The 13,335-nt window shown below is 49.8% G+C and overlaps 1 protein-coding gene across 7 annotated transcripts in view; it reads left to right on the top strand.

Moving 5' to 3' along the window:
* Window positions 1-8,578, top strand: part of TLR5 (toll like receptor 5) — a 41,321-nt gene extending 32,743 nt beyond the window's left edge. The window contains exons 1-4 of one of the 7 annotated variants that reach the window (XR_003095368.1): window positions 6,031-6,753; window positions 7,928-8,008; window positions 8,108-8,233; window positions 8,334-8,578. The gene's annotated coding sequence lies outside the window, so the exon portion shown is untranslated. Of the gene's footprint in view, window positions 1-6,030; window positions 6,754-7,885; window positions 8,009-8,107; window positions 8,234-8,333 lie in introns of those variants that run through there. The other 6 variants (XR_003095367.1, XR_003095366.1, XR_003095365.1 and 3 more) reach the window with 6 other exon arrangements.
* Window positions 8,579-13,335: the final 4,757 nt, after the last annotated feature.

Genomic DNA, 13,335 nt, shown 5'->3' with positions numbered 1-13,335 from the left:
TTCATAGTTTCATAGTAGTTAGGGGTCAGAAGGGACCTGAATAGATCATCTAGTCTAACCCCCTGCCACTGGTTGGAGCACACGCTGGGATCACATGACCCCAGACAGGTGTTCATCCAACCTCTTTTTGAATTTACCCAAGGTAGCAGCAAAAACCACTTACCTAGGAAGTTGGTTCCAGATCCTAGCTACCCTGACAGTGAAATAGTGCCTCCTAATCTAACTTGAACCTATTCTCTAGCAGCTTCTGGCCATTGTTCCGGAAGCCTCTGAATCAATTTGGAGAGATTTGGTACCCATTCGGAGATTCAGCCATAGATTAAATGGGCAGCAGTCCTCGAGGACGCTGGACACAGCTGCCTCCAGCTGGTAAGTCTGTTGTGGTGGGCAGAAGTGGGAGGGAAGGGGCGTGGGGGGTGCGGGGGGGGCAGATCAATGCCCCCACAGCAAGGGAGGGAGTGGGGCTGGGACAAGCTGCCTAGCCGAGGCAGGGGGGCATGGGATTTGGGAGTGGGGCTCCTGCCACTGCATGCCACCAGTCCGGGCACAGGAGCAGATGTGTGCCCCCAGATCTACGCAGGGCAGGCTGGGCCAGGCTGCGCTCCAGACAGGTGGCAGAAGGCACTGGGAGTGGGGGCTATGTCCTTCCACCACTTGCTCAGTTGGGGCGAGGAGGCACGGGACAGTGCCACTGCGCTGCCTCAGACAAGTGGCATGTAGCAGCAGAAGCTGCTCCAGCCTCCCCGACAAGCCACAGCTCTGACCCGCCATGTCCCGGCTGGGCGAGCAGTAGCAGGGAATGGGGGCAGTGCGTGCACCCGGATCGGGGAGAGGCTGGCAGCAGGAGCTATGGGAAATTTTCTGGTGGCTGCAGCCCCCCCATAGCCCCTGCTCCACTGCTCTCTGTGGGGCAGGTGAAGGCAAGGCTGCACTCCGGGTTGCGACTGGGGCTAGCCACCCGGGGTACAGTCCAGCCCAACCCACCCTGTGCAGATCTTGGAGCACATGCCCGCTTGCATGCCCTCCCGGACCGGTGGCGCACAGTGGTGGGAGTCCCCCTCCCCGAGTCCCGTGCCCCTCTGCCGTGGCTGGGCAGCTTGTCTCAGCCCCAGCGCCAATCCCTACCTTGCTGTGGGGGCATTGATCCCCCACGCCCCTTCACCCCGCCCTCCACCCACCACAACAGACTTACCAGCTGGAGGCAGCTGTGTCCAGTGTGGTTGAGGACTGCTGCCTGTTTAGGCTATGGCCGAAGCTCTGAATCAGCACCGAATCTTCAATTCTGAATCGAATCAGGACAGTGATTTGAATCACTGAATTGAATCACTATCTCTCCGAATTGACATCTGCCTCCGATAGAGGCAGATGAGTTTGAAACCCCTGGCTTGGGGTTTCCTCTTAAACATTTTGTTCCAGGAGACATTTAAATAATTAAGTGGGTAATGTTTTAAACTATTGTTTTAAACTTTAGCTGCTTTGATAAGCATTGCTGAAACCTGGAAGGGCCCTCAGGAGGCTATTAATTTCCTTACTACTTTGTTATTGTTGGGGTGCATGCAAATGTCTACAGGGGAAGTTATTTCAAAGCGGTCCAAAGCTCCTCTTTCATCCTAACAACTCACTGTGAAAAAGTATTGGCTTCTAGGCTGGGACCTGCTACCATTACAATGGGAAGAGCCTCCTCAGCCAGATCACAGAACTCCGTCATTTCCTATAGGCAGCCTCCTTCTCTTGAATGGAAGGGCACAGTGTGTCATCAAGAAAGGACTGTAAATGCCTGATACTGCTCTTCACCACAGGAACTGCAGAAGTATCCAGCACACAAAGGGGAATGACTACATTTGATTAATTAAGCTCATAAATTGTGCCTTGGTCCCGTAACTATTGATCAGCTTCCCTTTAGGCTCACCAAGAACATTACAGCGCTATTAGAATTTTATGGCTCTTTAGTTAAGGATACTCTCATCAGTTTTACTCACCTTGCTTGACTGAAGACATTAAGTCACTGGAGAGCATCCAGCATGGGGTGTGAAGTGCGACAGGCTTTCAAACAGGCTATTATGATAGGAGCGGGTGAATTTATTTGCAGAGGCAGCAGCTTGAAGATTCAGAGGACAATGACTCAACTTCATAAACTGTCAGTGGAGACCAGAGAGAAGAGCTATGCTGAAAACATGAGTGCCTCAACATCCCCACCACAACCACTGCATGAGTTTTATAAATATTAGTGCATTCTTAGGGAAATGCATGTTGTTTTGGTGGAGAAACTGGCAAAGCAGCTAGCCCTGGTCACACAGGGACCCTTCAGCCAGGCCAAGACTAGAAGTCTGGAGTGCCTGGACCCCAGGTCTTCCTCAGCACTGTACAAAGTCCCATTGAGTTTTCAGGTAGAAATCACCAAAAATACGTATAATGCACATATAGAATACCACAAAACCAAGAATCCTCTTCTCTCCTACCAGCATGTGCAATGGCTGGGGCAAGGTAACACAAGGTCATGTGTTGTTCCCACTGCTGCTATGTGCAACCCCGCTGAAGTCACTGGGGATCCTGAAGTACAAGAGATCTGTCCCCCCAGGTCTAAGAGGTGGGGGGGAAAAGTCTCATGGTGACTGACATGGTGACACTAGTGTCATTTGTTTGGGGCAACATTGGTCCCCACAGCATGTTCCTCTCTGTTTTCTGTGGTCTAAATCTGAATGTTCCCAGGTGATGGAGTTGTTGCCACTTCCCTTTGAAGGGTCTTGACATTGTTCAGCTCTCACCCTAGTTACCACCCAGGGACCTCAACAGGTGCTAAGAGAAAATGCTGGCGTAGACAGGGCCCTTCCCATGCTAAGAGACCTCAACATAGTCTGCTCAGAATCACACTGCCCTTTTTTTGACCCTCAGTCACATCATAAACCTATTTCATTTCCTGACCACCAGGTCTCTATGAACATTCCCACTCTCCTAGTTCTCCTTGCCAGTGAGTGCCTGTTTCAGGTTAGTTCGCCCCCTCCCTTCCTCCTCCTTATGCCATTCATATTATTTTACAATGGCTTTAACATGCCCTCCCTTGCTAAAGCTGACACTACAGGCAGTAGGGCTGTGCAAAGCTTTGGTACCTGATTCGATTTGGAGGAGATTCAGCCTGATTCGGTGGCTGTATCTCCAAATCTGAATCAAATCAGGAGACCCATTAAAAGGTCCAAATCAAACCAGAAACCTCTGAATTGATTCAGAGAGATTCAGAGATTCAGAAGGCTTGCAGGAAACAGAAACTGAGAAGAGGGAGGGGGATGGGGTGATCTTCTATATATGGAAAAGGCTGAGGGCGGGGAAAGGCTTCTCTGATATTGACATCTGCAGCTGGCCAGTGACTATGATCTTTCCCTGAGTTCCCTTCCAATCACAGTGCTTTGGTGGAGTGACATAGCAACAACATATCAAGCTGGGTCTGGATTGATCTGTGCCTTTTGTGAGCTCTCTCTCTCTTGGAGCAGCAGCATCTGAAAGGATTAGTCTCTTGTTAGCTAGTCTCTCGTCTTGTAAATTGTATCCAATCCTTTCCTACTTACCCTTGCCTACAATCCCGATTGTTATCCCTATCCATTCCTTTCAATATATTCTTCCCCTAAAATCCTCTTATTTGTTCTTGTTAGTCTGTCTTGATTCTTTCCCCCCACAAAAATAAATCTGTGTTTTCCCTGACAGTGTGCCATCACTGTGCAGAAAAGCACAACATATATTACACACACACACATTTTGCAGCACACCAAACATTATGAAGCGTGCTGGAAAAGTAGGTGCCAGGTCTTCTGGCAGGGGAAGAAGAGGGGGCAGAAGGAGACCTGTAAGTTCCCTGCACCTTTCCTGGCAGTGATGAGTCTCATGCTGCTAGTGGAAGCAAGGAGGTGGTAGCAGTGCCTGCACCTGCACCACCACCACTAACCAGCACCAGCATGACATTCTCCACCCCAATTTCAGTTCCCTGCATGAGCCTTCCAGTGCCAGAGAAGAAGCTGGATCTGGAAGCAGAGGAGCTGAGGGCCATAGCAAAGGAAATTCTTGGGAAGAAGGGGGAATCTGAGTTTGTGTTCCACACCTCTCAAAGTTCCCCTAGAGGCAGGTCTCCTTCTCTGGAAGGCACTTCAGAGGAGGCTGTGGGGGCAGCTCCTCCTGTTATTGTGCCTCTGCCTGGTGATGAGGGGGGATAAGGCAGACCCAGAAGTGAGTGGGTAGTGTAGTGTGGGATCATTCTGAGGTGGCAGATGATCCTAGGTATGCTACCTGCCTGCTCTGCCGAAGGCAGATCAGTGGGGCAAGGAGGTGAAACACTCCGCCACCACGGTGATGCTGCTGCATCTCAGGAGGCAGCACCCCCCCTTGCCCCTGTTCCTCCTCAGCCTGGCACCAGTGGAAGCGTGCCCAAAAAGAAGTCCCCCTCTCTCTCCAAAGCCCCCGTCCCCATGAAGTAGAGGCAGGCCATCCTGGAGTGGTGGGGGAAAGCAGAAGACAAAGTGGGACGCATTGCAAGGGCAAGTGAGATCACCCAGAACATTGGGGAGATGCTTGCTGTGGATGGCCAGCCCTTCTCCTTTGAGCGGCCAGGGTTCAGGCAGCGCATGGCTCTTGTGTCCCCATCCTACCAAGTGCCTGCACACACCACCTTTAGCAGGACGGTGGTGTCCTCCCTGGATGAGGCATGCAGGGAATACTTGAGGGATGAGCTGTGGAAGGCAGGTCCGCAGGTAGCTTTGCACTTCATCTTGGACAGCTGGAGCAGCTGGGGTGGAGATCATACCTACCTCTCCCTCATAGGGCACTGGTGTGACCAGTCAGGCCATTAGTGGCCTCTCCTTCAAGTGGAGGTGATGGATGAGTCCCACACGGCAAGGGAGATCATGGTGGCCATGAACTGCATGGTGCAAGGGTGACTTGTTGGGCAGGGCAAGCTCACCTGCGGGTTCATGGTCACTGACAATGGGGCTAACATGGTCAAGGCAGTGCATGATGCCAACTTTGTTGGCATCTGCTGTGTGGCACAAAAGTTCCACCTCGTAGTCAAAGATGCCTTGGAGGGGGGCAGGGCTGCTGGTGCTGGTGCCGGTGCCATCAGCAAGCTCATTTCAAAATGCATGAAGGTGGCAGGCTACTTCCACTGGAGCATCAAGGGGGCCAAGATGTGGTGGGACAAGCAGGCAGGACTGAGCATCCCACAGCACAAAATCATGCATGATGTGGAGACTTGGTGGAACTCCACATACCTGATGCTCGAGAAGCTGGTTGAGCAACAGAAGGCCATCCATGAGATGGCCTTTGTTGGGGAGATTGGGATCGGTGCCCCCCTTAACAAAACAGAGTGGGATACCATCTCCCAGATCTTGGTGGTCCTCAAGCCATTCCTTGAGGCCACCGAGAACCTCAGCACTGGCTATGTCCTCCTTAGCCAGGTGATCCCCATAGTGAAGGAGCTTGATAATCAAATGGAGAAGTTCCAGGGGATCAATGTTCCTGGCTGGGTCAAGCCACTTTCCCCAGAGGTGCAGGCACTGGTGAAACAGCTGAAGGAGGGCATCAAAAAATGGCTGGTCCACTGTGGTCAAATACAGTCCATGTGCTGGCAGGCATGTACAACCCGAGGGTGAAGGGGAGTGTCTGCAGCAGCAAAACCCTTGATCACTGGACAGAGGTGCTGGTGAACAGAGGCAAAAGGGCAGAGGTGGGGGGACATGGAAGAGGGGAATCCACTTTCCCATGCCAGCACTCCAACAAGCCAAATCTCCTCCACCACAGCCGCTACCCTCCACACTCTGCACACATTTGCTTTTTTTATTTGCTTTCAGAACCTTGAGGTGCACTTTCACAGAAACCCCTGCACCACCCCTGACTGAAACCTGGCAGGCCTCATGCCTGCATGAGGGGCTACCATCCCTGCTGTTTTCATCCCCTTGTGTGCTTTAACACACACAAGTGATACAAGTTTTTCTTTCAACATTTTGAGGTGCACTTTCACAGGCACTCCTGAACCTAACTCCTTGAAACTTGGCAGGCTTCATGCCCTCAGAAGGGGCTACCATCCCTGCTGTTTTTATCTGAATCCACAAAAATATGACAAAGTTATAGGTATTTTAGTGATTCCCCATTATATTCTATATATAGAAAGGGGCTGCCTCCCTGGCCAAGCCTGAAACCCCTTCATAAGTCTAGCTTGCCAGCATTCCTGGGTGTTGGCATCAGGATACCACAATCATTCCATGTCACACACACACACACTTTGCAAAGCAACCCAAAGTAGCTTCCCCCTGCAAAGTCTTTTCCCCCCATTTTTTCCATGGGGTTTTGGCACACTTTTTTGCCTGGGTTTTCGTGCTTTTTCCCAGTCTGGCACCAGCCTTTCTGGAATTTTTTTTACTCCAAAACTAGGTTGGCAGGAGCTGGGGGGTGGGGGGCGGGGGGGCATCCTGCCCCTCTCAAAGCCTATAAATTGTGGGGGCAGTAGTCAGGGTGCACATATGCTGTATCAACCAGAGAGGTTTGAGGTGCATGACCGACAGCAGCACACCAGAAGGACTCAGCCCAGTGGGGAGAGTTGCCCCTGGGTGGCACAGGAATGCTAATGCAGCGCTTGAGAAGAGTGCAGGCTGCTGCTGCTGAAGTTGGATGCAGTGCAGCATTCAAGTGCAGGATGAGAGCCACTTTGCGATGTGAGACTTGAAAGACAATACTGCTTTACGGATGCATTGTAAGTGACATCCGACACCCAAGCAGGTAAGTCTGTGAGTTTGTGGGGTGGGAGGGGGGAAGGGGAAGGGAAAAAGCCATGGGGCTGGGGCCCCACTCACTGCAGCCCCTGCTGCAGCTAATCTGGGAGTGGCCAATGCCAGTGGTTTGCAGCCGCTGGGCTGTGCCATACCCTGAATCCCCCGGGGCTCTGCTTCCCCCAGAGCACTGTGCCCTGAACCCCTTGGTGTGGCGTAACCCAGTGGCTGCAAGCAGGCGGCGTCTGCTGCTCCCAGGGCTGCAGCAGGGGCAGGCAGCTGCCTGCAGTGAGATGGGAGCAGGCTGGGGCCGGCGGCTGCTGCAGGCTGGGGCCAGTGGTGGCACTAGGCTCTTCCTGGCACTTGGGGTGGGCTGCAGTGAAGGGAGGGGGGCTGCTGCCACCCCAAAATTCTCATAGTCCCCCGCAACCTGCCCTCTCAGCACCGCTGCCGAGCACTGGGAAGAGCCTGGTGCCACCGCCAGTCCCATGGCACAGCTGCTGGCCCCAGCCTGCTCTCATCCTGCTGCAGGCTGCTGCTCACCCCTGCTGCAGCCCTGGAAGCAGTGGACGCTGCCTGCTTGCAGCCACTGGGCTGCACCACGCCGGGGGGTTCGGGGCATGGTGAGCGGAGAGAAGTGGGGTGAGTGGGGCTGCCACCCACCCCGAGTGCCATGAAGATCCCAGTGCTGCCCCTGCTGCAGCACCGGGAGCAGCAGATACTGCCTGCTTGCAGCCACTGGGCTGCGCTGTGCCCCTCTTCACACCCCTTCCCTAGCCCCAGCCTCACTCCCTTGCTCACCACTGTGGGAATGCATCCCTAGCTGTTTCATTGTAAACTGGGTTCGCTTTATGCGAATTTGATTTATGCGCCGTTCCCTGGGAACGCATCTACTGCATAAATAGAGGGATACCTGTACTGAAAAAGCAATTGAGAATTCACCTTTAGCAGTGTATAAAATTTAAGCCTCTCTCCACCACAACGTAGACAGTTTCTAAATAGAGACAAAGGGATAGTATTGTGTGAATACAACTAAACATGCACTTAAAATAACGATTTTTAAGTTTAAAAATTAATATTTTAGTTTAATATATGAATATGCCAGTGTTTACCAATGATTACTATTTTTTGTCTCTGTTCAGGGTAAGAACAGTCTATGCTATGTTTGTTTGTCCTGCTTCCAGGCTTGTCTGCTGCTCAACTGCCCAGCCTACAGAGTGCAAGATTTAAAAATGCAGAAAAATGACAAATGTTCAGATATTTCAGTAAGTAGCTGCTTGGACTATGCTTCATTGATTCTTTTCAAAGATGATGTATGCAATGTTCCATTTTTATGTGTTGTTTATATACCCACATTTTTTTAGTTCACTGTGTTTCACTATTTGGGCTCAGTATACTCTCCCATCCAGATAGAAAGGACCACAGTTATTTCTGGGTGCTGGCCAAGAAATCAAATGGCTGACTTTTGGGCAGTCTGTTCCCTTTGACCAGTAGGTACAGCAAAATAATTAGAATGAAGTTTTGGTATTAGAGTACTGTATTTTCCTAATGATTATAATAAAAATATCTCATGCGTCTCCCCTTTTTTAGCTGTCTGCCTTCTTCTGGTGGCTGCCCAAAGAGCTGAGCTGCTGGATCCAGACTGGACCGGGTGCCTATTCCTAATGATTGTGTTCTCTTGTATCTTGTGAGGACAATGATCCCAAGTAATTCTGTCTATGCTAATGATTAAATTAATAATTATACTAGTAATAATTGTAAAGGATACTTGCACTACTCAAGCTAGAAAGTCATTTTAGTATTGATTACACATAAATACATACATCATAAATAAATATGTAATGAATACATAATAAATATGTAATAAAAATTAAATAAATATGTAAAGACTGTACATAAATAAATATGTCAATAAATAAATACGTAAATCTGGGTGGGGAGAGGGAGGATCCCAGAAATTTATGGCAGGGCCAGCCAGTCATGGTACTGTGGCCATGCAGGGCCTGGGTGTAGTGTAAAAGCTGGGGTGTGCTCCGGGGTGCAGGGTCAGCCACCCCTTGGCAGGGAGCAGCGAAGCGCAGCATGTGAGGGAGGAACAGCATAAAGTTGGGACACTGGAATGGAAGGGGCTTGTCAGCTCTGAGAAGTGGCAGCGGGGAAAAGGGGCCTTGTCTGCTGTGGGGGCGGGGGGGTGAGGGGAGTGGAGAGCCCTGAAATTCACAGCAAGGCCGGACACCTGTGGCAGCCTGCCTGGGCATGGTGCGAGAGCAGTGAAATTCATGGCAGGGCCAGCCAGCAGCAAGGTGCATGCGAACATGGGGAACAATCTTTTTGGAAACCAAAAAAGTTGTATTTTTCACTAATCTGAACCTTGAACTATAAATCACCAGGAAGAAATTGCAAGATTAGCACCTGGTGTCTTGTTGAAGCATTACAACAGAAATTCCCTGTATTTCTGAGTGAACCCAAGCGACACCTGGTGGTGAAATCATTGCAAGGCATGGAAAATGCCACTTTTGCCCCTGCATCAGATAGATGTTGAAAAAAATAATATGATAAAAATAATCCTCTTAGCACAAATTCAGCCACTAAAAAACAAAACATGTTGGAGGTGGTTTAAATTACCACAATAAAAAACGACTAACATAAAACGAGGCGACAACGTAGATCTTCAGGTGTGATTAAGCTAGCGACATGGCAATTTTTGTCAGGTGGAAACAGGAAAAGTGCAAGATAGGCAGCCGCCCAAAGAGCAGAGTACAGGAGAGGGACACAAGATCTGTTGGGAGGGCAGCATTTACATTGCATTTACACCTGGGAGGGAAGCAGCACATTTGGAAGTGTGAGGAACCACTATAAGCTGAAAGGCTGCACATGCTTCCCTAAACCCTATGACAAATAAACAGGTGGGGGGTCTTTCTGTCCACCAGGAGCAAGTACTGTGGCAAACAGAGAAGCAGGGAACAAGATACATTTATGGGGTCTGGATATGCAGCACTTACAGTCAAGCATAGCGCATTACTGCGGTGAGTGACTTGATTGACTTCAGTGGGACAATTGCCAGTATAAGCACTTTTCCTGCTACTAAGTGTGCCAAATGAGCTTGTTTGCATGAGACAGCACTGCCATCCCTAAGCATTCAAACACCAGAAGTCAGGCATCCAGAATCCGAGAAAGGCTTAAAAATCATGAGATTAAAATAAAGAGAGAGAAGAAGGAAGTTAAGCTCATTTTATTTGACTTTTGGTTTTAGAGACTTCTGAGTCACATTTTCAGGGCTTGCTCCACAAAACTACAAGAAAGGTCATATGCTCACAAAAATCCATGAATGCAGGAGCTGGGGCTTTGAGAAGCACACCAGATGCTACCAGACCCCAAACGGGGAGCTGGCAGGATTGACTGTTCATGGAATAAGGAAGTGCAGGAGCTGAGACTTCCAGAAGGAATCTAGTTGGGCTTTCCAGTCTCCAGGCTCACTTTTGGCAGTACTTGTCCATGGTAGATGACACCCCTGGCTGCATCCAGAGGTTGTACACTTGCAGGGGTGTGTGCTTGCCGCAGCACAAATAGTAGCGGCACAAATTTGTGCCGCTACTTTGTGCCGCGGTGCACGCCCCTGGCCGTGCCCTTTGTTGCAGGCCAAGCCCAGCTCCTCCCAGCTCCTGGCTCCATGTGCTGCAGGAGGATGCTGGCTGCGGCACACGGTGCCTGAGAGCAAGGCTAGCCAGCAGGCAGCCCCCATGCTGAGGCACCCTGTGCACCTGCTAGCCAGGGAGTGGCATGTGCAGACAGAGGAGCAGAGCCCCCCACGCTGAGGTACAGTGTGCCTTGAGACAGGGGAGCAGGCAGCCCTGAGCTGACTGCTCCCCTGCTTCACATGCCTCAGTGCAAGGGCTCCCCTGTCTCCACGTGCTTCAGTGGGGGCTCTGCTGTGGAGTCTCTGCACTGAGGTACACGGAGACAGAGGAGCACTAGCAGGCAGGCAGCCCTTGCACTGAGGCATCCTGCCAGCCAGGAAGCGGTATGTGGAGACAGGGAGGCCCCCATGCTGAGGCACACAGAGACAGGGGAGCACCAGCCCAGGGCTGCCTGCTCCCCTGTCTTGAGGCATATTATGCTCCAAACATGGAACAGCTGGCTGGGGTGCAATGTGCTTCAGTTTGGAGGCTCCACAGCGCACGGAGATGGGGGAGCAGACAGCAGAGCTCCCCTGTCTCTGCATTTGTCCTGGTGCATGGTAACTGATAGCAAATTTTGCAAATTATCAACACCATGCACAATTTAACATGCAACGTATGCAATTTATGGCACCACAAATCGCATGTCCCTGCATGTGTGGATATGCCCCTTGAGTCTAAGCATTTCTCCTGTTTATTTGGTGTCAAATAAATCAGGAAGACATTGTCCATAAGCTAGAAAGAACAAACATCATGGAGAACAAGCAGAAGCCCTGAAGTATGGAATGATTAAATTAAATTAAATACAAATGCAAGCAATGGCCTCTAGGGGGTCTGTAGGTGTAGTTGTTCTATCAAGCCACACTTGTCAGTCTTTATGGCACCTGTACATGCAAACATATGTGACGGGGCTTTTCAACATGCCAGCAGGATCCCTCTTTCTTACTTGCACAAATTAACATCTTGCATCTTGTAAGGGTGTCCTGAGCAGCTGGGTCTTCACAGTTGTCACTACGCTCCCTCCCAGCCACCATAGGACTTGATAGCCAAAAGAAGGATAGAATTGTTCTTTCTGGTCCACAAGTGTGGGCCTATGGAACTGCTGTAGCAGTAAAGCATATCAGCTGAGCTCCTCCCAACAGAGTATGGTGATTCCTGATACACCAACTGATAAGGCACCTTCCGTTTTACAGTGGCTAAGGACAGACATTACACATAAACCAGTTTAAGTGATCAGAAACTGGCTTAAACCTGTAACAGAACAGATGTTCAGTGCACATAAACCAGTTTGAGAATGGCTGAAACCAGTTTGAGATAAACCTGGTTGAATGTAATATCAGACTTAACTGATTTGGGTCAAACCAGTTTACGCAATGTCTGTCCCAGACCCCTTGCTGGCTTAAGATAAACCAGAACCCTCCAGCATCCCAGCATGCTCTCTGGACTGGGCAGGGCTCTCTACTCCAGGGCAGGGCTGGCCCCTCCCCTCTGCTCCCTGGCTGCAGCTCCAGAGACTGTGGGCTGCTTCCCCCCTCTCCTCACCACTCCCTGCTAGGCAGGAATTCCCTCCTCCCCTCTGCCTTGCTGAAGAGATGTCTGTATATTAGCTAGCAGACCACATGCTGGCTAAGGTCCCTGCTGAATCAACAGGTAGAATCAACCAGCAGAATCAACAGGTAGCTGGTAATATTGCTCTGCTGTTTTCTTAATGGGGTGATAAACACTGAGCTAGGGGGTGACAAACACTGCTGGGCTAATCAGAGCATCCTGCTGAGGTCTGGCCACATCCCCTTCAGCTCAGTGCTGTGGAAGGGACAGGAGGGCTGCTCTAGCACACCCCAGCCTGAGCCACTGCAGGCATTTGCCTGCATATCTGGGATATCTATGCAGTTACACAGCCTAGTTACCACTTCAGCCTAGCCAGGTTAGACTAAGCTGCAAAGATTGAATCAGTCCAGGCTCAGGCTTTTTGAATGTCTGTCCCTAGCCAGTCGGTACTAATTAGGTACTAAAGCTTTAAATCTCACCTTATAAAATCACACTTTTGCCAACACTAAGAGCTGCCATTGGCCCCTAGGCAAGCCTGATCAATTCTTTCTTGCTCCCACGTACAGAGGTTGACAAAAATGGCATTTTGCCATTTTAGTCCATCTTTGTGTTTTATATTGTGTCTGTACAGTACATTGTATGCCAAAAATAGGTCTAAGCTTCCTGTTCCAGTATGCAAAAGTCAATACAGGTATGACATGAGTTATTTCATAGTGCAAAGACTGTCTATTCATAGCTGCCCCTGTTTGTTCTAGACATAGGTTTTTCCTTCCTTTCAGGCAACCTATTGTTTGTCTTTTCCATTTTCATTAAAAATAAAATATTTGAAAACTCCAAGTAAAGAGGACAAATATATTCTTTGTGAAGCCAACAATTCTCCAAAAAGGAAGGTTAGCTCTTTCTTGTTTAGACATTATGTCCAGAGAGGAAATTGGGATTTTTAAACGATAATAATAATTGCATAAAGTAATGGTATGTAAATATTAATAAGTATCAAAGGGGGCCACACAGTTTATTTAGCATGCACCAGACGATTCAGCACTGCTTTGTGTATTTGATTAATGGCCAGTTCATGTGCCTCAACGCACAAACGTGGATGCCCAATCAATCATTCCACCAGCTCGAACACCTGGCTCTTCACCCACGCTATCTCAGAATGAAACAAGGAAGATAAGCCTGTCACAAGCCCACATATATTACAGTGCAGAGGGCAAATGTATGTCCTCTGCAATGGAGTAAATAGCAAATATTGTTACAAAACAACACTGTCTGATGCAGCAGTGGATTTCAGACCAAGATTGTTTCTAGGCTTCACATACTTTCCATGTTGACAAGCCAAGGCCGAGCGTTTCAACTCACGTTTGTCA

This window comes from Alligator sinensis, unplaced genomic scaffold (assembly GCF_000455745.1).
Source record: "Alligator sinensis unplaced genomic scaffold, ASM45574v1 scaffold266_1, whole genome shotgun sequence".
Classification (NCBI taxonomy): Eukaryota; Metazoa; Chordata; order Crocodylia; family Alligatoridae; genus Alligator; species Alligator sinensis.
The sequence above is the reverse complement of the archived record's forward strand: the minus strand, read 5'-3'. Positions and strand labels throughout refer to the sequence as shown.